Source organism: Pelobates fuscus, chromosome 5, assembly GCF_036172605.1.
Source record: "Pelobates fuscus isolate aPelFus1 chromosome 5, aPelFus1.pri, whole genome shotgun sequence".
Classification (NCBI taxonomy): Eukaryota; Metazoa; Chordata; class Amphibia; order Anura; family Pelobatidae; genus Pelobates; species Pelobates fuscus.
The window spans coordinates 41,346,280-41,369,205 of NC_086321.1; the positions used below are offsets into that span (position 1 = coordinate 41,346,280).

General features: G+C 42.4%; 1 pseudogene; it reads right to left on the reverse strand.

Annotated features, from left to right (window-relative positions):
* Positions 1–21,245, reverse strand: part of LOC134612000 (zinc finger and BTB domain-containing protein 47-like) — a 49,399-nt pseudogene extending 28,154 nt beyond the window's left edge.
* Between the last annotated feature and the right edge of the window lie 1,681 nt (positions 21,246–22,926).

Sequence of the window (22,926 nt, forward strand, 5' to 3'; positions counted from 1 at the left end):
CTGTGCTTCTACCCCCTACGGAAGTCTCTACCCCTAATTCCAGTCCCTACTCTCCAAATCTAGCTTCTATCCACCACTACAGTCCATACCCTCCAAATGTTGCTCCTATCTCCCACTACAGTCCCTAATCCCCTAATGCAGCTCCTACCCCCCCACTAAAGTCCCATTCCTCCACTACAACCCCTAACACCCATACTACAGTCCCTAACCCTTCTACCACAGTCCCTTACTCCTCACTGCAGCCCCTATACCGCACTACAGTCCCTACACACTATATGCAACCCATATCCCCCACAATACAGTACTATTCATCCCAACGTCAACCCATATCACCCCACTACCGCCTCTAACTCCCCTACTACAGTCCTTAAACCCTTACAAGAGTCGCTACCCCCCCACTACAGCCCCTCTTCCCCAATTGCAGCCCATATCCCCTACTACATTTCCTAACAACCTATTTACAGTCCTTAACACTCCTACTACAGCCCTTACCCCACACTACAGTCCCTATCCCCTACTACAGCCACCATCCCTCCACTACAGCACCTGTCCCCCTGTAGAGCTCCTAGCCCCTAACTCATCAATCACAGCCGCTGTTTCCCCAGTAAGCCCCTATCACCCCACTACAGCCCATTACCAGTGCCCCCCCCACTACAGCCCATTACCAGTGCCCCCCCCCCACTACAGCCCATTACCAGTGCCCCAGATTAGGCTCTGGATCCGCCCCTGGGGCTCTAGTGAATGGTAAGGGGTGTATTAGGGCATAGGGGCTGCACTTGGGGGGGTTGAAGAAAAAAAGTTAGTGTATTCCCCTCTCCCTGATGCTTACCTTGGATCAGGGAGGGGGGGAATCCTGTTCTTTGTTGGTCCGGTGGGAGATGTGCTGCTGTGCAGACAGTTCCTTCCAGAAACCAGCGTCACAGGAGGCTATCACAAGGGGCGGAGTCTATTGCTGCCGATGCACTTCTATCTACAACTGGTGTAGATAGAAGGGCAGCAGGGAAGCTGGGCCATCAGAAGTACTCTCATCATGCTGTATTTCCATCTCAAGGGGGGGAGGGTGCAATTGCCTGTTCCCCCCCCTCCTTGATCCGCCACTGTGAGCTGTGATATTAGAAGTCCAGCAACTATCTTTCATACACCTTATAGGTATTGCAAATTCTGTTTGACATAAGTTGCTCTCATGATCTTACAATCTAGAGCTGGACTCTCAGGCTCTGGCCCACCAGCCATGTATTGTCAGGCTACAAATCCCATGAGAATTTTGGGATTTGTAGTATATTAACACCTTGGAGGATGGGGGCAGAGACTGACAACCATGATCTACAAGCCATGAAAACATGCAAAATACAAGATACATAGAGAGAGATAAATGGTCAGTGCAAGCTAGACTTTTGGTGCAGAATTGTATTTTTATGACAATTATCAGTACTGTAGAAAGCACATTTAGCCCAGTCTTTAGAGAACAGATATTTAAATACAAACCGAGCGTTAGAGTTTAATTTTAAAAATGAACTGGATGTAGATACAAAATTGGCAGAAGTCAGATTTTCTATATACAGAATTTACAAAGAATATAGATTATTCAGTTTATGCCGAGTTGCCGTTGTTCCTATCTATTCATGCTTGGAATGCAAACATACTGTACTGAGGTGTATTTTAGGCACTCGCTTCAAAGGGACTGTCAAAGGCTGTCAAGATGTAGGTGAGACCAGGTGGATAAATATAGCTGATTAAATAGGAATGAGGAAAAGCCTCACAGCTGACAGGTGGAAACTAGTTCAGGGACATAGGATTTGTTACTTCTGATAATGCCCGAATACTGAATGGAAAATATATGTCAGGTTTTTTTTTTAACCACATTTGTAGAGAGCTAGGAAGAAGAACAGATAAATACGTTTGAAATATGTAATTACGAAGCACATACAACATGTAGAAGACAGTACAAAATAAAACTGCCTTTGTGGTCACTGGTGTACAGTGAATGAAATGTTGCATTATGCTAAATAAACACAGACATGGAAGATAAGAGGATGGCTTCCTATGTCCTGAACATGCTGTCAACATCCTGTCCATTGCATGCAAACACTGAGCTCCAGATGAGCGAGAGACCCCTGAACAACGGTGAAAGCAGAAAAGAACTAGAATGCTTGTCTTTGCCAGTCTTCTGTGTACTTTAGAATTCTTTCTCTAATTTTATTGTAAAAAGGTTTAGGTCTGTGTATAATGTTGCATGTATATTTAACACTTTAGTGTACAGAGGATATTCATTACCATCCTAGAAAACGTGGACTTTAAAACCCCTTACGACAGCATCAAACTTCCTGCAGTTTTGGTGGATCAATGGATACTTGACCAATTAGTTTTATGTAGTATTGAAATTGAGTGGACGCGTAGGGCGCCGACCTGCTGGGGGCGCCCACCGGGATATTTCCTGGTGGGCTGCCACTGTCTTGGGCCACAGCGCTGGGCAAGCGGCTTTTGAGCCGTCCCCCTTCCTCAGCTCCAGGCCGATCCTCCAGGCGCCCGAAAGTAGGGGTGCCCCGAGGAGCCCTGTCACAGGGGGCCAAGGAGATGGCCATCTAGCCACCTCAGGGCATCCCCAAAGCTGCCCTTCAGTATGGCAGAGCAGGCACTTGCTTACCCTGATGCAGGTACCTGCTCTGCCGAGAAATGCCAGAGGAAAGGGGGACAGGAGGCAGGCGGCTGTATTGTGGGTGGCGGCGGAGGCTGTTCTTGCAGCTTTCCACTCCTCCCTCGTGCGCCCTCTGTGATGCCGGGAGCCGGAATATGATGTAATTCCAGCCCCAGCATACTAAACAGCGCGCTGGTGGAGTGAGAAGCTGCCCCACACACAAAAATAAAATTGTGAGTCTGTGTGTCAGTGAGTGTGTATTTGACTGTCAGTGAGTGTTTCTGTCTGTGTGTGTGTGTGTGTGTGTGTGTGTCAGTGAGTGTTTCTGTCTGTGTTTGTGTGTGTGTGTCTGCGTGTCTCTGTGTGTGTGTGTGTGTGTGTGTGTGTGTGTGTGTGTGTGTGTGTGTGTGTGTGTGTGTGAGTGATTGAGTGCTTGAGTGCATATCTGTGTGGGTGTATGTCAGTGAGTGAGTGTACGTGTGTCAGTGAGTGAGTGAATGTGTGTATGTGTGTCAGTGACTGAGTATGTGTCTGTCAGTGTGTGTGCTCATCTGTGCTAGTCTTATAAATTAAATTCACCAAATGCATTGAATACGTCATTTACCGCAGCAATATACAATGTATGTATTAGGCATTATGTGTGTATGGATGCATGTATTAGGCAGTGTGTGTTTATGTATGTAGGTGTTGGGCCGTATGTGTGTATGGATACATGTATTAGATCGTATGTGTGTTTATGGATGTATTTGTGTATAAATGCATGTATAAGGCAGTATGTGTGTATGGCTGTAGGTATTAAGCAGTATGTGTGCATGGATGTATGTATTAGGCAGTATGTGTGTATGGGTGTACGCGTCAAGCCAGACCTAACTGGAAACCATATGGCAAAATTTAGGTCAAAATAGTTGATGTAGAAGAATTCTCCAATTCGGCTACGGTCACAGTTCAGCTGTTTTTGCTTGAAGGGTTTCTCCAGTGCTAGGAAAACAAACCCATTAGACCTCCCCATAGGAAACAATTATTTCCTATGGGGATTCCGGCGTTGCTGGAAGTCCTCATGCTTAGCGTGAGGACGTCCAGCGTCGTTTAGACGACCAAAAGTCATTTAAGAAGCTGGAAGTCCCTCTAGTGGCTGTCTGGTAGACAGCCACTAGAGGAGGACTTAATCCACAAGGTAATAATTGCAGTTTATCAAAACAGCAATAATTACACTTGTAGGGTTAAGGGTGATAGGAGTTTGCACCAAGACCACTTCAATTAGCTGAACTGGTCTGGGTGCCTACAGTGTCCCTTTAAAATTAGCAATTTGGTTTTTTAACTCACTGCAATTCAGAGTTTAGTGAATAAACCTCTGTGAGATTGTATTTGCTTTCATGAGGGGGTGGCAAAATAGATCTTTGTCTAGGGTGGCAGAAATCCTTGCACCGGCCCGAGTGCTACACACAGCCGTTAAAATCACTGTAGCTGAACAGAGTGACTCTCTGAGAGATGAAGACCCTCAGGGTCTGAAAAGACTTCAGAAGGGTCTCCCTGCCGACAATGATCAGTGCTGGTCTGTGCTTTATAAGGAACAGCATCAACTTGCAGGATGAGGGAGAAATCTCAATTCATGCTGCAATCTCACAGGAGATAGCTCTTGCAGTGCATTGCCCCAAATATATATATATATATATTTTAGCCCCCACCCAACGCCCATTAGTAGGGCTTGGAGTTGGGGGGTCAGTGGCATATCCACTCTGAATGTATTTTATAGCCTCAACCTGCACACCATGGTTGCGGACTGGGGAAAACACTGACATGTCCCCCAGGAATTTTTGTATAGCCCTTTCCCAGTGACCTTGGGTGGGACAGATGTGGACAGAGACATATCACCTGTTTATTCCATTCCAATAGTTGCTCCCATATTTTTTCTCTCCCTCCCATCAACCTTGTGTCTTTCTCCTATTATATCCCTTGGACTCTGAATTAGGTAGTTCCGTTTTCACTAGTTCCCTCATCTTACGGGATTGAAAGTTCTGCCATAAACATTCTACTCAAACACTCAATGCAGAGTGAGTGCAGTCTGTACTCCAGATTGCTATTGTGATGACGTCTAGAAGACCTCAAACTGGTTATATCAAATTAGTCCAACAATACCAGCAGTACAGTACATTTTAATAATCATGGACCCTTTAATTATTCTGATCAACTGGTAATTTTTAATTTAGCAGTCTACACGCTTTAAATGAGAAAGCAAAAATGGTGGAAAATTATGTAAAATTATGCCTGGTGTGCCCTTATTATAATATGGACAGTGGAGCACTAATATAATTATATTTGAAACATACTGGCTCTTCTAATGGAATTTACATTTTGGCTTTTTATAATTAACTACAGGTGCAAAATATACCAAGGTAATTTGCTATAATTAACCATAATTTAAAACCATGCAGAGTTCTTCGGTGGGCATACAAAACAAAAACAAAAACACAATTAATATTATTCTTTGTACGTTGCAGCTGGCTTCATTTTTTTTTCCCCCCCTAAACATGTTTTTTGCATTTTTTTTGCATTTAATATGTGTAAAAATTTTAATACTTAACACAATGTTAATAAATGCACCAACTTTGAGGGTGTCTGTTCTCTGAGTCCACTGTCCCACTATACAGCAGCTTTGATTTGACATTATGATTATTACATATTTTAGCACAGTTAGTTACCAGCTCCGGATTTCCCATTAGGTTTAATGCTCCCTCTCTAACTCCTAACTCGTGTCTGCTGTTTGTTGACTGGAAAAGACACTGCTGGGATTGCTGGGATTAGCTGAGGAAGCTGATCCATGCATAGCCCTGCCCGCCCAGACTAAATACAGTGATCTGCCTGTGGCCCTGTCCCCTCAAAATGAACACAGAGATCTGTGCATGGCCCCACCCCCTCAGCCGGAACACAGAGAACTGTGCATGGCCCCACCCCCCTCAGCCGGAACACAGAGATATGGGCATGGCCCCACCCCCTCAGCCGGAACACAGAGATCTGTGCATGGCCCCACCCCCTCAGCCAGAACACAGAGATCTGTGCATGGCCCCACCCCCCTCAGCCGGAACACAGAGATATGGGCATGGCGCCACCTCCTGAGACGGACTATAACAATATTTGCATGGCCCCACCCCTGCAGACTGAACACAGAGATCTGTGCATGGCCCCACCCCCTCAGACGGAATATAACAATCTTTGCATGGCCCCGCCCCTGCAGACCCAACACTGTGATCTGCCTATGGCCCTGCCCCTCAGACTGAACACAGTGATCTTTGCATGGCCCTGCCCCCTCAGACTGAACACATAGATTTGTGTGTGGTCCCACCCTCTCAGACAGAATATAGCAATCTTTACATGGCCCTGCCCCTGCAGACTGAACAATGCAATCTGCATATGGCCCCGCCCCTCAGGCTGAACACAGAGATCTTGCAATGCCCCATCCCCACGTACTGAACACAATGATCTGTGCATGGTCCCACCCCATCAGACATATACCTGTGTATGACCACCCCCCATTAGACTGAACACAGTGATTGTTACATGGCCCCGCGCCCTTATACTGACCACAGCAATTTATGAATGGCCCCGCCCGCTTAGACTGAACACAGCAATTTATGCATGGCCGCGCACCTTCAGACTAAATAAAGCATCTCCTGAAATTAGAGGGGACACGACTGGCCAGCACAAGAGACAGTACTGGCCAACTCAAATGACTATACAACTATTACTATACATGCTGCTCCCCATACTGTTACACACACACACACATACTGATATACAAACTGTAAATACACACAATTCTACACACACACTATTGCACATGTTTCTACCTACACTACTACACACTGCAACACCCACACTGGCACACACATTGGCACACATAGATATGCATTTAGACATTTACACACACTACACAAATATACATAAGTACACACTCACTGTATGTATGTGTATGTGTGTACAAGAATTGTTATCATATTTTTTTATTAGTTTGGAAGGGACTCATGATGTAAATCCAGCCAGTCGCATTCTTTGCAAGGATACATATAATATATGCAAATTGATTACAAATATTAAAACCACCATTTTTCAGAATTCTAATGAATTCATCCAAAAGACTGGTGTAATCACCATCCCATTGCAGTTATAGGACAGAAAAGGGACTGTATGTTTAAAGCAACATCAGTAGAGTGGCTATTCTCTAAGTTGTTGGTTAAAATACATATTGCTAAATTAAAATCTGATTATCTACATGAAACTTTGTGAAAATAATTCAAAATAAAAATAATCCAAATGTAGAAGAAAACAAATATTTCATCGTTTGTGGTTTTATTTTAATTTGAAAAAATAAGACCAATCTTTCCTAGACCTATAGCCAGCAGCTAAAATATATAAAAATAAATATAACCTGTGCCGAGCTATTACTTACAGATGGCGAGATAATTAAGTTATCGCGCACATTGTTTATCATCATTATTTTTCGGCAAGGGAAAAAAAAAAGGCTTTTAGAAAGGGGCAAGGGTACGTTTTGAAAACTGGAGAGTAGTGCCTTTATAATTAGTATCACACTTTTGGAAGGAGCTGCCCAGTCATTAAAGAAAGGAGTTTTGAAATATGTACCTGCGGCAATATCGGAATTTTAACATTCCTCACACTATGGGGTTGGTGTGAATGTCTGTGAACACACATATGCAAGTGACAGCCAGCTGCAAAAATAACTTTGATGTAATTAGCATTAAGTAGTAAAATGTTGTAACGATGGATGTAGGTCTCTTAAATCGCAAGCTTTGAAAAAGTGGGACCCCTGTGGAGTGGACCTCCCTAACCAGAAATTGTTATTACCAGTAATGAGAGTTGAAAAACAGTTATTCTCTGCAGGCTTGGAAAAAGTACACCATCAAGGGAACAATAAAAGGACATCATATAAATAAATTAAAACAGTCTTGTCAGATCATACAAATCTATAAAAAAACAGCCCCTGTTAAAGCCTGTGTTCAATTATTGTCTACCCAACGTGAATGCCATGCGCACTAATTGTTTCCGAATGTTTGTAATGTTCACATTTTATTTGCTACATAAAACATAACATTCGAATCACTGTTTTGCTTCTTCGGAAGATTAAAGCAACAATAAACTTCAAAGATTTAAAACACTTTTGCTCCGAACGTTCGAGACACACATCAGGAATCATGTAGAGTTATTCACTAAGGTCAGAATGCCCCCAGTCTGGATTATCAAAAATAATCTGAATCCACCCAGTCTGCAAAATCCAGAGTTTGTTCTTAAGAGATATCATGTCCAGATTTTGCAATACAGCCTCAGAATTACCTTGAATATGCTCCATGATTCAGCCTCTCCATATGCAACAAAATGACTGAAATCTAAAGCCAACTTCATGGATATACAGAATACAAATGTTCAGAATCAACAGACTGAGCCACTATCTTCCTGCAACTGTCACCATTTGTTTGGACTTAAATTTCATGTAGGCAGGCCCAGACTGACCATCAGGCAGCATGGCAAATGCCCAGATGGCCGCAATCAAAAGATCTCCCATTTCTGCCAATGCAGTGCAGCAGCAGCATTAAGAGGAAGCACTGTTCCTTTATGGACTAGAGGGGATCTTAAATTACTGAGGAAGCCTGCGTCTCTGTCTCTCAGGAGCTCCAATATTGATAGAGCACTGCTGTGGTAACCCGCAGCAACGCTCTGAAACACAGGCACTTGCGAAAAGGAGAGACATGATCTGTAGCCTGCGGAGGTACAGACCAAATAACTTTTTTTAAATAATTAATTCAATTACTTGTTTATACTCCTATCCTACCCACCCATATACACACTACACCCTCTGTACTTACACCCACAAACAAACTACATGCACTCTATACACCCTATAAAATAAAGACACACTACACTCTCTATACACTCACATACACGCTACACACTACTCTATATTCCTATAAATACACACTCTATATACATATATATGTACTTTATATACACACACAACTGAGAACTGAGTGCATATTGGACAATGTATAGGCAAGAGCATTATATGATCTACTACCTTGATATTTGTTAACTCGTTCTGTCCGAGACATTTAAAAAATATCCAAAAAATATCCAAATACAAACCCAGATTTTTTCTGACTCCAATTTATTTTCACAAATCCTTGAGAAAGGTTTTCTTACCAGTGTGGGGAGACATATGGGGTCAGCAACCTCAAATCAAAGCTCTATTATACTCTATCACAAGAATGTCTGCTCAGTTTCGTAGACATTATCTATTTATTCCATCATTTCCATTCCAAAATCGGCACAAACGCGCTAAGTAAAAATTATAATCCAAAAATCTCAACAACAAAAAATATGATTTATTTATCTTAAAATAACTGTCAAAATTGGGGCCTTATTTGTTCGTTTTGGCATGTTGATGAAAGCACGTTTTACATGTTGTGATATTTGATCCAAAATGTTTTTTTAATCCTTAATTTCCTGTTGAGTTTTGTTTTATCATTCCTGTGTATCTAATCATAGGCGTGCGCACGGGGTGTGCCGGGTGTGCCTGGGCACACCCTAATCCCCGCGGCACGCCTATGTATTGAGACCGGCAGGGGAGATCTCAGGATCCCCCCTGTCGGTCCATGCAGAGCCGGCGCTATCCGAGCGCCGGCTTTTCTCACAGCCTCCCCTCACCGGCCCACATGCAGGGAGGGAGGCAGGAGAGGACCCGGGGAGCTATTGCCAGCAGCTCCGCCGGGTTCCTCTCGCGAGATCTGAGCGTTGCCGCGGCAACGCTCAGATCTCGCGTGAGTGAACTCTAGCCCTGCGGGGCTAGAGTTCACTCTCCACTGGACCACCAGGGATGGATGGCAGCAGCAGCAGGATCCCCCCTCCTAGGCATAAGGTAAGAAGGGAGGGGGGATAACTGATCTGCCCCCACCTCCACTGGACCACCAGGGAAGGCAGCAAGGAAGGATACCCCCTCCCTACATAAAGTAAGAAGGGAGGGGGGATATTAAGAAATGTACCCCCACCTCCACCCCCCACAATCACCCACACACACACATACACAGCACCAACACACACACAGCACCCACACACATACACAGCACCCACACACATACAGCACCCACACACATACACAGCACCCATAGACATACACAGCACCCACACACATACACAGCACCTACACACATACACAGCACCCACACACATACAGCACCCACACACATACACAGCACCCACAGACATACACAGCACCCACAAACATACACAGCACCGACACACATACAGCACCCACACACATACAGCACCCACACACATACAGCACCCACACACATACACAGTACCAACACACATACAGCACCCACACACATACACAGCACCCACACACAGCACCTACACGCATACAGCACCCACAGACACATACAGAACCCACACACATACAGCACCCACACACATTCACAGCACCCACACACATTCACAGCACCCACAGACATACACAGCACCCACATACAGCACACACACACACACAGCACCCTCACAAACACACAGCACCCTCACACACATTACACAAACAGCACCCTCACACTCACACAGCACACTAACAGTACCCTCACAAACACAAACAGGACCCAAACAAACACACACATAGCACACTACCAGTACCCACACACACAAACAGCACCCTGACACACAGTACATTCACAGCACCCTCACAAGCACGCACACACAAACACCCTCACCCACATAGTACACTACCAGCACCCTCACATACATATCACACTAACAGCACCCTCACACAGCACACACACAGCAGTGTGTGTATATATGTGTATATGTATATATATATATATATATATATATATACATACATACATATATATACGCGGCGTGTGCTTGTGCTTTAGGGTGCACACCCTAATGCAATAGGCTGCGCACGCCTATGTATCTAATCATATAATGGTCCTGCTTATGTGTACGCTTTGTCTGCCCACTGCATAGGTGTTTTGAGTTTGTGCACCATAGACTGAAATCAGAACACACTATTTTAGAATGTTTCATTGGTTCCCAGTACAGTTCTTAAAGGATCACTATAGGGTCAGTAATACAAACATGTATTCCTGACCCTATAGTGCTAAACCCACCATTTTAGGTGGCTTGCTCCCCCTTAGCCCCCCTATAAAAGTTTAAAACTCACCTTATTTCAGGCGCTGCGCTGGTTTGCCGGCGCTGACTCTACTCCCATTGTGACATCATAATAATGGCCGATTTTTAGCCAATCCAATGCTTTCCCATAGGGAAAGCATTGGATTGGTTATAATCAGCACAGGGCGGGGCCAAATGCTGTTTTGGCCAATCAGGACCTCCTCATAGAGATTTGTTGAATCAATGCATCTCTATGAGGAAAATTCAGTGTCTGCATGCAGAGCGTGGAGACGCTGAACGGCAGTGCTGCCTATTGTGCAGCCCTGAGCCAGTAAGCCCCTCCAGTGGCCATCTAAGGAGTGGCCACTTGGAAATATCCATAAGAGCAATGTAAACACTGCATTTTCTCTAAAAAGGCAGTATTTGCATGAAAATGCCTGAAGGGAGCAATTATACTCACCCGAACAACTACATTAAGCTGTAGTCGTTCTGGTGACTATAGTGTCCCTTTAAGGTACATTAAGAATCCAGGTTCTATCAGTGTCCCCAATTGATCAGATTTGCAAAAATGTGTAAATCCAGGAACCAAACTTTTTTATATAAGAAGGGTTATTTACTAAAATCAGAATACGGAATCTAAGTTAACTGTTAGCAACTACGTTTCTAGCTTAGCATTTTTATTTTTTTCACTTACACTAAGCAATTTTAGTGGCAAAACAACATATTTAACATTTAGTGAATAAACCTCTAAGGCAGAAAATGATTTATTGAAATGTCGTCACTCTATATGCATCTGCAGTGTTTACATCTTAATTGTGAATTATGAAAAATGACATTTAATATGTTGTAGAATATAAAATATTCTACTTTTTAACGTGATTATAGCTATAGCCCTTTAGTTTTAAAAAGGTTAGAGTTTTTATTCCTATGTGGTGCTTTTTTCAACATAGGTGAAAAAAAATATATTGGTAAGGGCGGATCAGGGGGATTCCTCTAAGGAGTGCAGATCAGCATCTATCCCAGGTTCTAGACAAGTTGACTGTTCTCAGTAAAAATCCTCAGAAAATATAACATCTCACACCGGATGGAGGAAAGCCTAAACACAATATTTATGGACCTTTATGTAATGGGTTCCCTTTAAACTTGAGTAGAATGTCCCTATCCTGCAGTATAACTCAATCACTCAAATCTGATGACTCCAGTATTTCCTGAGTAATATCACATCGGGGGCGTGATATTACCCCAGAGAATACTATCACGTCGTGAAATAAGGAAAATATTGACTCTAATAAACCTGTGGTTGTTTATTGACCTCACGGTGTTAACAGCATTTTATGATTGATGATAGGCCATTTACTGGACACAGTCACCATATGACCTCTCTAACTTACTAAAAGGAGTTAAATCTAGCCACATCAAGGTGAGATGATTGTTTCATCCCCATACCTGCTTACATAAACAATTTTGTTTTTAAATGAAAGGAACATTTTCAATGGGGATTCTTACCAATGATTTAGTAAGAGAAAAATGTATCATATATATTTTGTATATGATATTAATGTCTTGGTCTTTCAGCAATAAACCTTGTATACCAGTTTAATATACAACATTTTTGTTAAAGGAACACTCCACTGCTTTGCAGTAATTATGGTGCCAAGAGTTTCCTGGCACCCGTCCACTGTAGGAAAACAAACCGTTTAGTAATGGTTTGACTTTGTACCTTGGGTAAGCTGGACAATGTTTCTCAACACCTCTCTGCTGGAAGGATCTCATCCTCTGCCAATCGGTGTACATATCCACGCTATTTACGCCAGGGTCATTAAGTAGTGAATTGGGCATTGTGTAACTTTATAATAGTTGTGGTATGGCCACACATCCTATGTGATAGACCACTTCTGAGAGTTAGACTCTGTGATGAACTGAGCCTCGTCACGTGTTTATTTATTTATTTATTTATTTATTATTGCCATTTATATAGCGCCAACAGATTCCGTAGCGCTTTACAATATTATGAGAGGGGGATTTAACTATAAATAGGACAGTTACAAATAAACTTACAGGAACAATAGGTTGAAGAGGACCCTGCTCAAACGAGCTTACATTCTATAGGAGGTGGGGTGTAAAACACATTAGGACAGGAATTTACAATCAAATAAGGTGGGCTGCCCTTTTGGAGAGGGCAAGAGACAGGTATGTGAGGTAAGGGTTAGTCTTGGAGGCCATAAGCTTTCCTAAAGAGATGGGTTTTAAGGCACTTCTTAAAAGATGCAAGACTAGGGGAGAGTCTGATGGCGGTAGGCAGGCTATTCCATAGGAAGGGAGCCGCCCGCGAGAAGTCCTGCAAGCGCGAGTTGGCCGTACGAGTGCGGACAACGGACAGGAGGTGGTCACGGGCAGAACGGAGAGACCGAGAAGGGACATACCTATGGATCTGTGAGGAGATATAAGAGGGGCTAGAGTTGTTCAGTGCTTTATAGGTGTGAGTTAGTACCTTGAATTGACTCCTATAGCATACAGGAAGCCAATGTAAGGACTGGCAGAGGGGTGAGGTGTGAGAGAAACGACTAGAGAGGAAAATCAATCTAGCAGCAGCATTCATTACGGACTGTAAGGGTGCAGTACGGCTATTGGGGAGACCAATCAGGAGAGGGTTACAATAATCCATGCGGGAAATTACTAGAGCATGGACAAGCTCCTTGGTAGTATCTGGTGCAAGAAAGGGGCGGATGCGGGCTATGTTTTTAAGATGGAATCTACAGGATTTGGCAACATGCTGGATGTGAGGCTCAAAGGTGAGACCAGAGTCAAGTATGACGCCAAGACAGCGCGCTTGCAAGGATGGACTGATGTTGGTACCACAAACTTGGAGGGAGAGCGAAAGAGGAGGATCAGTATTAGGAGGAGGAAAGACAAGGAGCTCAGTTTTTGAGAGATTGAGTTTCAGAAAGCGGGAGGACATCCAGTCAGAGATAGAAGAAAGGCAAGCAGTGACACGTTGCAGGACGGCAGGGGAGAGGTCCGGGGAGGAGAGATATAGCTGGGTGTCATCAGCGTACAGGTGGTAGTGAAATCCAAAAGAGGTAATAAGTTTGCCAAGAGAGGCAGTATAAAGAGAAAATAGAAGGGGACCAAGGACGGAGCCTTGGGGAACTCCAACTGAGACAGGGCAAGGGGAGGAGGTATCATTAGAAAAGGAGACACTGAATGAGCGTTGGGAGAGATAAGAGGAAAACCATGAGAGGACAGAGTCACAGAGACCAAGCGATTGAAGAGTTTGAAGAAGGAGAGCATGATCAACGGTGTCAAAGGCCGCTGAGAGGTCAAGAAGAATTAGTATGGAGTAGTGGCCTTTGGATTTAGCTGCGATTAGGTCGTTAGTAACTTTGATAAGGGCAGTCTCTGTAGAGTGGAGAGGGCGGAAGCCAGATTGAAGAGGGTCAAGGAGAGAGTTGGAATTGAGGAAATGAGACACACGGGTGAAGACAAGTCTTTCCAGAAGCTTTGAGGAAAAAGGGAGCAGGGATATGGGACGGTAGTTAGAGGGGGTGGATGGGTCGAGGGATGGTTTTTTTAGTATAGGTACTACAGTGGCATGTTTAAGGTCAGCAGGGACGATGCCAGAGGAGAGCGAGCAGTTGAAGATGTGTGTTAGAGAAGGCACGAGACAAGTGGAGAGAGATCTAATAAGGTGAGATGGGACAGGATCAAGCGGGCAAGTGGTGGGGCGAGAGGAGCAAAGAAGAGCAGCCACCTCTTGGTCAGTAGCTGGGGAGAATGTCTGAAGGGTAGGAAAGGCATGATCTATGTGTGATTGAGAAACAGAAAGGCAAGGAGGGGAGAATTCTTTCCTTAGCTGTTCAATCTTGTCAGTGAAGTAACATGCGAAGTTATCAGCAGTAAGGTTAGTTTTGGGGGTGGCCACAGCAGGGCGAAGAAGAGAATTAAAGGTGTGAAAGAGACGCCTGGGGTTGCGGGAACATGAACTAATGAGAGTGGAAAAATAGGACTGTTTGGCAAGGGCAAGGGCTGCACTGTATGAACACAATATGAATCTATAATGGAGAAAGTCTGATTGTGTACGAGACTTCCTCCAGGAGCGTTCAGCACAACGGGAGCATCTTTGTGTTCTTGGAGGGGCCTGCTAGCCAGCCTCTTACCAAAAGACTATGGGTCCTTTAGAAAGTATGTGAACAGACTTGGTTCGTGGTATTTTATATTTGGTTCGGAAACCGAACAGCCACACCAACCGGAGACCACCCTGGAGCTTGTTAAGCCTAATTGCTACTTTGTTGCAATATCCACTACAGTGTTCTAAGTGCAATTCCTATGGACGACCACGAGGTGGCGGCCATCTTGTTCCCGCAAACGCAGGCAGCTGGACTTCCAGCATCGCCTGTGTTCGGTTCTGCAACACTAAGAAAGGCACTGTTCTGTGGAAACGTCCCCACGAACAAGAGGATCAATCTCCAGGGTAAGACTATTGACTCTGTTCTGTAGTTTGTTCATTTTTAAACTACCGAACTAGACCACCTGCAAGTACTGATTCTGTGGAACTGTTTTGGGCACGGGATCATGCAGGCGGTTGGTCAAATTATGACTTCCATGAAATTCCTGAACCCCTGAACTGATCTGGGTGATTTTTGGATATGTTGGTCACCCAGATCAGGGCTGTAACGGAGCTCCTAGTACTCCAACCGAGTACCTCCATTGTTGGATGCTCCTAGTGCTTCCCGAGGGCTCCAAGTACTTCTCCAGACACCATAAGCACTGCAGACCGAACATCTCTTCCTGCAGAGAGCAAAGCTGGAACAAGCTCTTAAAAGAGCTTAGTGATTATAGCCAGGGGAGTATACAGAGTATAGCAATCCCCCAGTGTAAATGCAGCTGTATCCCCCAATCATGAGACGAGGCTCTATGTTGAGGGTCAAAACAGGAACAGACAGAGCTGTGGTTTTATTGTTGTTATATACACATTTTTACACAATAGTACCACCCACATGGTTTTGTGGAACAGCCAATCAAACACGTAATATACAGTAAAACACTCCCAATTATTTCTACAAAATCCTCCCCTCTGCCTGTGATATAATTACTGAACACAATGGGTTAATGCAATTATCACAGGCAGGAAAATATACAGTTTTACACAATATTCATAACTTAAAAAGTATACATCACATTCACATTCACACGTTACATTTTCAGAAGCAGCATACTCCAAATACAAACATACTCAAAAATCAGGCAATTCCTTCCAGGGGTTTAAAAGTTAGGTCAAAGTCCTTTGTGACCAACTGCAAGCATGGCTTCCCAGCCCAAACCAGTTCCACAGAGTTAGGCTGTGCAGCCGGTCTATCTTCTCCATCCTGGAGATAATTGGCTTAACTGGGTGTGTTAAGCCAACTATCTCCAGGTACATAAAATACCTCTATTGACAACAACAGCAAAAATACATAATTCCTATCATACTGAACAGAACCCCCACATTCAACCTATCCCCAGATAGCTTGGATCTGAGCGCTCACTCTATCCGAACATCGCTCAGATCCCATGAACAGAATAAAATCGCCATGGGGTTAAAGTTTAGCATGGGCTGATGAGAGGTTGAGGAGGGACAAAGCAGACAGTTTCATTTAGAGGACCAGAACAGTCTTTTAAAACACCAATAAGTCCAAATAGTGTTTTAAATGGCAAAGTCTCCCAGGGGCTATAGTCACATGGCAAGAGGCTGGCAATTAGTCCTCTCTAGGCACAAGTGGTAAAGTTAGTTTCGCCACAAGGGCTATCAGGGGATGTAACGTTTGTGGGGGGTTTGTGTGTTTTAAGGTATTTTTGGGGTTTTGTAAAAATTTATGTTTTCTGTTCCTGGAGATAATTGAGTTTAGTACAGTGCTGACTCAATTATCTCCCAGGGATTGATCTATTTTGTATGGGAGTGTCCTGGACCTTAGAGCCAATGTAATTGTGTGTATGTTTTAACTGTAGTCTACTCTCAGGTCCAGGGGGAGTGCCCCTTGCATGATGACCTGCATATAAGGTCTAGTTGTGGCTGCCATTAAACAGATTTGTTTTACCCTTCATGAAGTCTAGGCTCATGTTTGGGGTATTGGAGAGCTATATTCACACACTGGGAATTGCTATAATCACTACTCCCTTGGATCACAACGATTGCTCTTACAAGAGCAGCCTGCTTCGCTCTCTTGACTAGGAGATGTATACCCACTGGAAGCTGGATCCTGGTCTTGGGTCCAGGGTGGGTGGAGGACAGCGAGACCCCAACAAGCTGAGGTGGTTTGTGTGGGTTTACAATGGTTATGGTGTCCGGTGCGGTGCTTATGGTACTCAAGAATTACTAGGAAGTAGTGATTGACAGAGATACCCGGTCGGGGTGCCAGGTGGTCCGTCACAAACTCAATGTACTTTAACTTCCTGATGGAAAGGAGGATAACCCATAGAAAAAAAAATAGAGTAAGGGGGGCTTACTGACTAGCAAGGGGGTTGACAGTTTGCTAGCATTAGAACTATTTACTTTTTTTATTGAATTTTTTAATTGCATTCTATGTATAACACTTCCACATAGTTCTCATTTAACTAATTAAAGCATTTAATTTGATTGGTTGTTTTGTTTCTATGTTACCTTTTCTAATTCCATATTTTCAAGTGCTTGAACTCTTGGTATGATAGGAATACTTCCTGTAGATCCCCATAATTAATGTGTGTATATTCTTAATGCATGCTCATATATTTCCCCATTTATTTTTACTGTTCTCATCGCAGAAACATATTATTTTACACCTCAGTGTGCAGAGTTTATTGTTGGCCTATTTGTGGGGAGTTTTCTCTACTCTACATCATCTTACTTTATTGATTTGTCTGACCCAGTCTTTGCTTAATGACATCCTCCTTACCATAGTTTGAACTGTCATGCCCTTTTTTATTATGGGTCAAAGATCTAATTTAATGCTTATTTGTGCTTTAAAGTTGCCCTTTGAAAGCCCTGAGCGTCCAGCGTTCTCCTATTTCATTGTCGATCTCTGGTTACATTAGGTCCAACACAGCTACCTCTGTTCCTCTCCTAAGTGAACTCTTCCAGTTGTCTTATTAAGGAAATTGCTAATACTATTGCTTTTTATGACACAACAAAATTAGAAAATAGTCCCTTAAAATAAAATATATAGAGAGAATTTTGAGAAGAAAATTAACAGCTTAATAAGTTAACAGTAGAATTACACACTAACACAGCATAGACACACAAACAACTGTTTTGTCTTTCAGTCTCTCTTCTCTCACCCCCTTCCATGTGTGTCTCATTGTGTGTGGAACTTTCTCTGTAGCTCTTTCTGTGTCTGTCTCATACTCCCTGCCTTTATCTCCCTCTCACCCACTCTCCTTGTCTCTCTTAGCACTTCGGCGTAAAGAATACACAAGCAACGTATACCTTTAATGGAAGCGAATTAGGAATGACAACACACGAAAAGGACTTGGGAATTGTTATAGACAACAAACTATGCAACAATGTGCAATGTCAATCAGCAGTGGCCAAGGCCAGTAAGGTATTGTTACGCATGAAAAAGGGCATTCATTCTCAGGATGATTATATAATTCTGCCTCTTTATAAATCACTGGTAAGACCACATATTGAACCACATATGCTGTGCAATTTTGGGCACCTGTTCTAAAGAAGGATATTATGGCACTAGAAAAAGTGCAGAGGCGGGCTACAAAATTATTAAAAGGAATGGAACATATCAGCTATGAAGAAAGGTAAACAAATTTAAACCTATTTAGTTTAGAAAAACGTTGCCTGAGAGAGGATATGATAACATTATACAAATATATTCGGGGCCAATACAAACCATTGTGTGGAAATCTATTCACAAGCCGGACTTTACATAGGACACGAGGTCATGCGTTTAGACTGGAAGAAAGAAGATTCCATCTAAGGCAAAGGAAAGGTTTTTTTACTGTAAGAACAATCAGGATGTGGAATTCTCTGCCTGAAGAGGTGGTTTTATCAGAATCCATACAGATGTTCAAACAGCTACTAGATGCATACTTGCAAAAACAGAATATTCAAGGATATAATCTTTCAATGTAGGGTAATAACTGCTTGATCCAAGGATAAATCTGACTGGCATTCTGGGGTCAAGAAGGATTTTTTTTTCCTAGCTTGTTGCAAAATTTTGCTTCAAACTGTTTTTTTTTTGCCTTCTTTTGGATCAACAGCAAAAAACAAATGTGAGGAAGGCTGAACTTGATGGACGCAAGTCTCTTTTCAGCTATGTAACTATGTAACTATGTAACTATGTATTTTAGTTTTGCTCCTCCTGTCTGTCTGCTTCTCCTGTCTTTCTTCCTCCATACACATCACATAAGTCTTATATACTAAATTTTTACATTTGCTATAGTGCCCTGAGGGTGCCCGTCCCATGGAGCTGAAGAGGTTAAACCTTCAGTAGGTTACCTTTATCCAAGGCCGGGCTTCCTCGGCGCTGGTGACCTCTCCTCCCCCGCCGAAGTCAGCTCCCGACTGGAGAGGAATGCGCATGCGCGGCAAGTGCCGCGCACGCATTCAAACAGTACATAGGAAAGCATTTCTCAATCCTTTCCTATGGACGCTCTGCGCGATGGATGCGAAATTCGCATCCAGCGTTGCAGGTGCGCCTCTAGCGGCTGTCAGGAAGACAGCCACTAGAGGTTGGCTTAACCCCTAATGTAAACATAGCAGTTTCTGTGAAACTGCTATGTTTACAGCTGCAGGGTTAAAACCTGAGGGACATGGCACCCAGACCACTTCATTGAGCTGAAGTGGTCTGGATGACTATAGTGTCCCTTTAATACATCCAGACCTGGAGGGTGTCAAACTGATAATGTTGGTTATATAATGTGTAACATTGCATATAGTAATGTTAATAAATCTGTGGTTATAATTTATACATTAGTGCTCAATGTTGTTACTCTGGTTTTGGTCCAGATATTTATGGCTATGGGATGTTAGGTATAATAACAGCTATGCCAAAGCTCATACTATCATTCTACTCCAGGTGGAATAACTTTATCCTTATATTGTGCTTATTTCCAACTTCCCAAAACTCTAAAGTGATAAAAGATTGAAGAATTGTTTATAGTTTGAACTCTATGGGAAATGTTTTGGGGTTTTTAGGATGGTGGGGGCCTGACATATATGCATATTTTGTTCTATAATTTCAAGCTTGAATTGCATTTTGTAATAAATATTACCTTTACCGTGTTTGTTTATCGCATTACAGTATCCAGAAATGGAAAAATATCAACAGTTCGTTTTCTTTATGGGCAGCATTGAAGAAAACACAAATGCGTTCCCAAGCTAGCTCTACAGACGAACACCGGTGGGAAATCATCCCAGACATGCTGTATTAATAATATGCAGCGCTGGAAGCAGTAGATCTGCTAAGTTGGCTCGTTTTACCCTTCCAATGTCCTTAGGTTGGCTGCACTAAGTCTATGAAATAATATTGTAGGAGATGAATGTCTGGTATAATATTCATTACACAATAAGTCCTTTTCAGAGCAAGCTATACTAACTTTGAAAGTAGAAGTGAAGAATACAATTAGAATGTTTTTTTTTTTTTAAGTAGAACAGATGGAAACTGTGATAGTAACTTCGATTTTAATTATACGGCGTGACTTTGTTACTATTTAGTACATTTTCATAATAGTTGCTACTAATTGTGATCTTGATGTGTTTCCTTCATAAACCATACAGTATATTACAGTACATTACCTGCAATTAAAGGACCACTATAGTGCCAGGAAAACAAACTCGTTTTCCTGGCACTATAGGGTCTTTAGGTCCCCCCCCGCCACCCTCAGGCTCCCACTCCCGCTGGGCTGAAGGGGGCTGAAGGGGTTAAAACACTTACCTTTCTCCAGTGCTGGGTACCCCCATCCGCCGACGTCAGCTCCAAATACGCATTCGGGGCAAGAGACGCGTATGCATTCAAACAGCTCATATGAAAGCATTTCTCAATGCTTTCCTATGGACGTCCAGTGTCTTCTCACTGTGATTTTCACACTGAGAATTGTGGAAGCACCTCTAGCGGCTGTCAGTGAGACAGCCACTAGAGGTTGGATTTACCCTAATGTAAACATAGCAGTTTCTCTGAAACTGCTATGTTTACAGCTGCAGGGTTTAAACTAGAGGGACCTGGCACCCAGACCATTTCATTCAGCTGAAGTGGTCTTGGTGTCTATTGTGGTCCTTTAAGCTGAGTGACAGGTTACTTTTAATGAAAACGTGTTTACTATAACGTACATACTATATACAATAACATGTCTCTCAAGTGTCTCTGTTTAGCCTACTTTTGACATCCAGTTCCTCTGACTCTCTTTTCAAGGTGCTCAGTGTACCTAAGCTGAATCCTGCTGGTTGTTTCTCCAGAATCCCAGATGTATCTTGCCCCATCCTTTGTCATCATGATTCTGTATGAGTATATATGTACTCTAACAAACTCAAGGCCTTCCACAAACAGGTGCACTGATTTTGCAATAATGTCATATGCTACTTGAACACAGATAGACTCCATCAGATAGACTCCATTCAACTAATCTTGTGAAAATGTATGCAGCTAACTGAATTCACTTAGGGGTGAATATGTATGCAATCTATTATACTTTTGCTTTATTTACTTTTGAGTCACAGAATTTTTTTATTTTATTTTTTTTATTTTGTTTACTGAAAAACTTATAATGAAATTTGCCATTTCTTCCTTGTTTTACACCAAACTGGTTTGTGTGGTAGTGGTACATGACATAACTACTCTCTATAGTGTTCAGTACATAAACAGGGCCGGCAGGGGAGATCAAATGATCTCTCCTGCCTGCCGGACATGCTGGGCAGAGCGGTGGGGCCCCATGCTTGTGGGGCCACCGGGCATCTGCCCAGCGTCCCCATGCGTAAAGACGGCCCAGCTTATCTCCATTCCTAATCTTATCCTAACCTCCACCTAACTTTACCTTAACCTTACCCACATTGTTTGTATGAAAGCAGGGACAATATTACATCACTATATTTAGCTTGGACATTTAAATCTTGATATTTTATAGACTTTCATCAATGCCTGCCCCTCACCTAGCATTTCATCTGATATCTCTCCAAAGCAGAGCATTCCAGGACAGGCCAAGGGCAAGCACAGGTGTGTGATGGACTGTGTGTGGATCTGAAACTGGATATGGGGGTATTTATTTTTTATGATATCTGTAAATCTATACATGTGCTAGCAATTTGGCTGGCAAAATGTATGGACAAAGTTATCTGCAAATGCAACATGGACTTTATCATGTTATGACTGACAGGGCCCCCTAAAATATACACCAATGTTTCCAGTTAAAACAAATCACCCTTTAAACTATCAATCCCTTATAGTTACAGCATGTTGTGTTACACTATGTGCCCCCTCTGCGTTCTTGTGTGCACTGGCTGTTGATGTCTGAGATTGTCAGAATCTTTGTTTTAAATTTCCTGTTTTTCAGATGTAAAATGTATTATATATTTTTTTTTTTTGAATGATTTCACATTTTGCATAGCTCTCTCTTCTATAATCTATGTTTCCGATTATGTATTTATTTTTAATACAATGTTTATTTTATTTTTAATAATGTTCAGTTTGTGTTTTGAGTAAAGCAAATATTGCCCATTCCTTTATTTGTTGTTTGAATTTATCTTTTTTTTATTTGAAAAAAAAATAAAAAGAAATAATAAATATATATATATATATATATATATATATATATATATTTATATATTATTTATTTTTATTTATATATGTATGTATATATATACACATACATACATCAATTTATATATATATATGTATATATATATATATACATACATACATCAAAAGGGACATGTTAACTTAGATAGCTTTACAATTCTAGTTGCTGTTCAATAAAATATTTCATGACATTTGTATGGCATTTTTTGAACACTTACATACCTATATTACTAGATTCTCACAAGAAAATCTACAAAATGAATATAGATGTGATTTCATTGTTTTTTTTTTATTGTTTTTTTTCCAGATGCAAATTATCCAGAGACTGAAGCATGGAAGATTAAATGTATTCCTAGATAAGAATCTTTT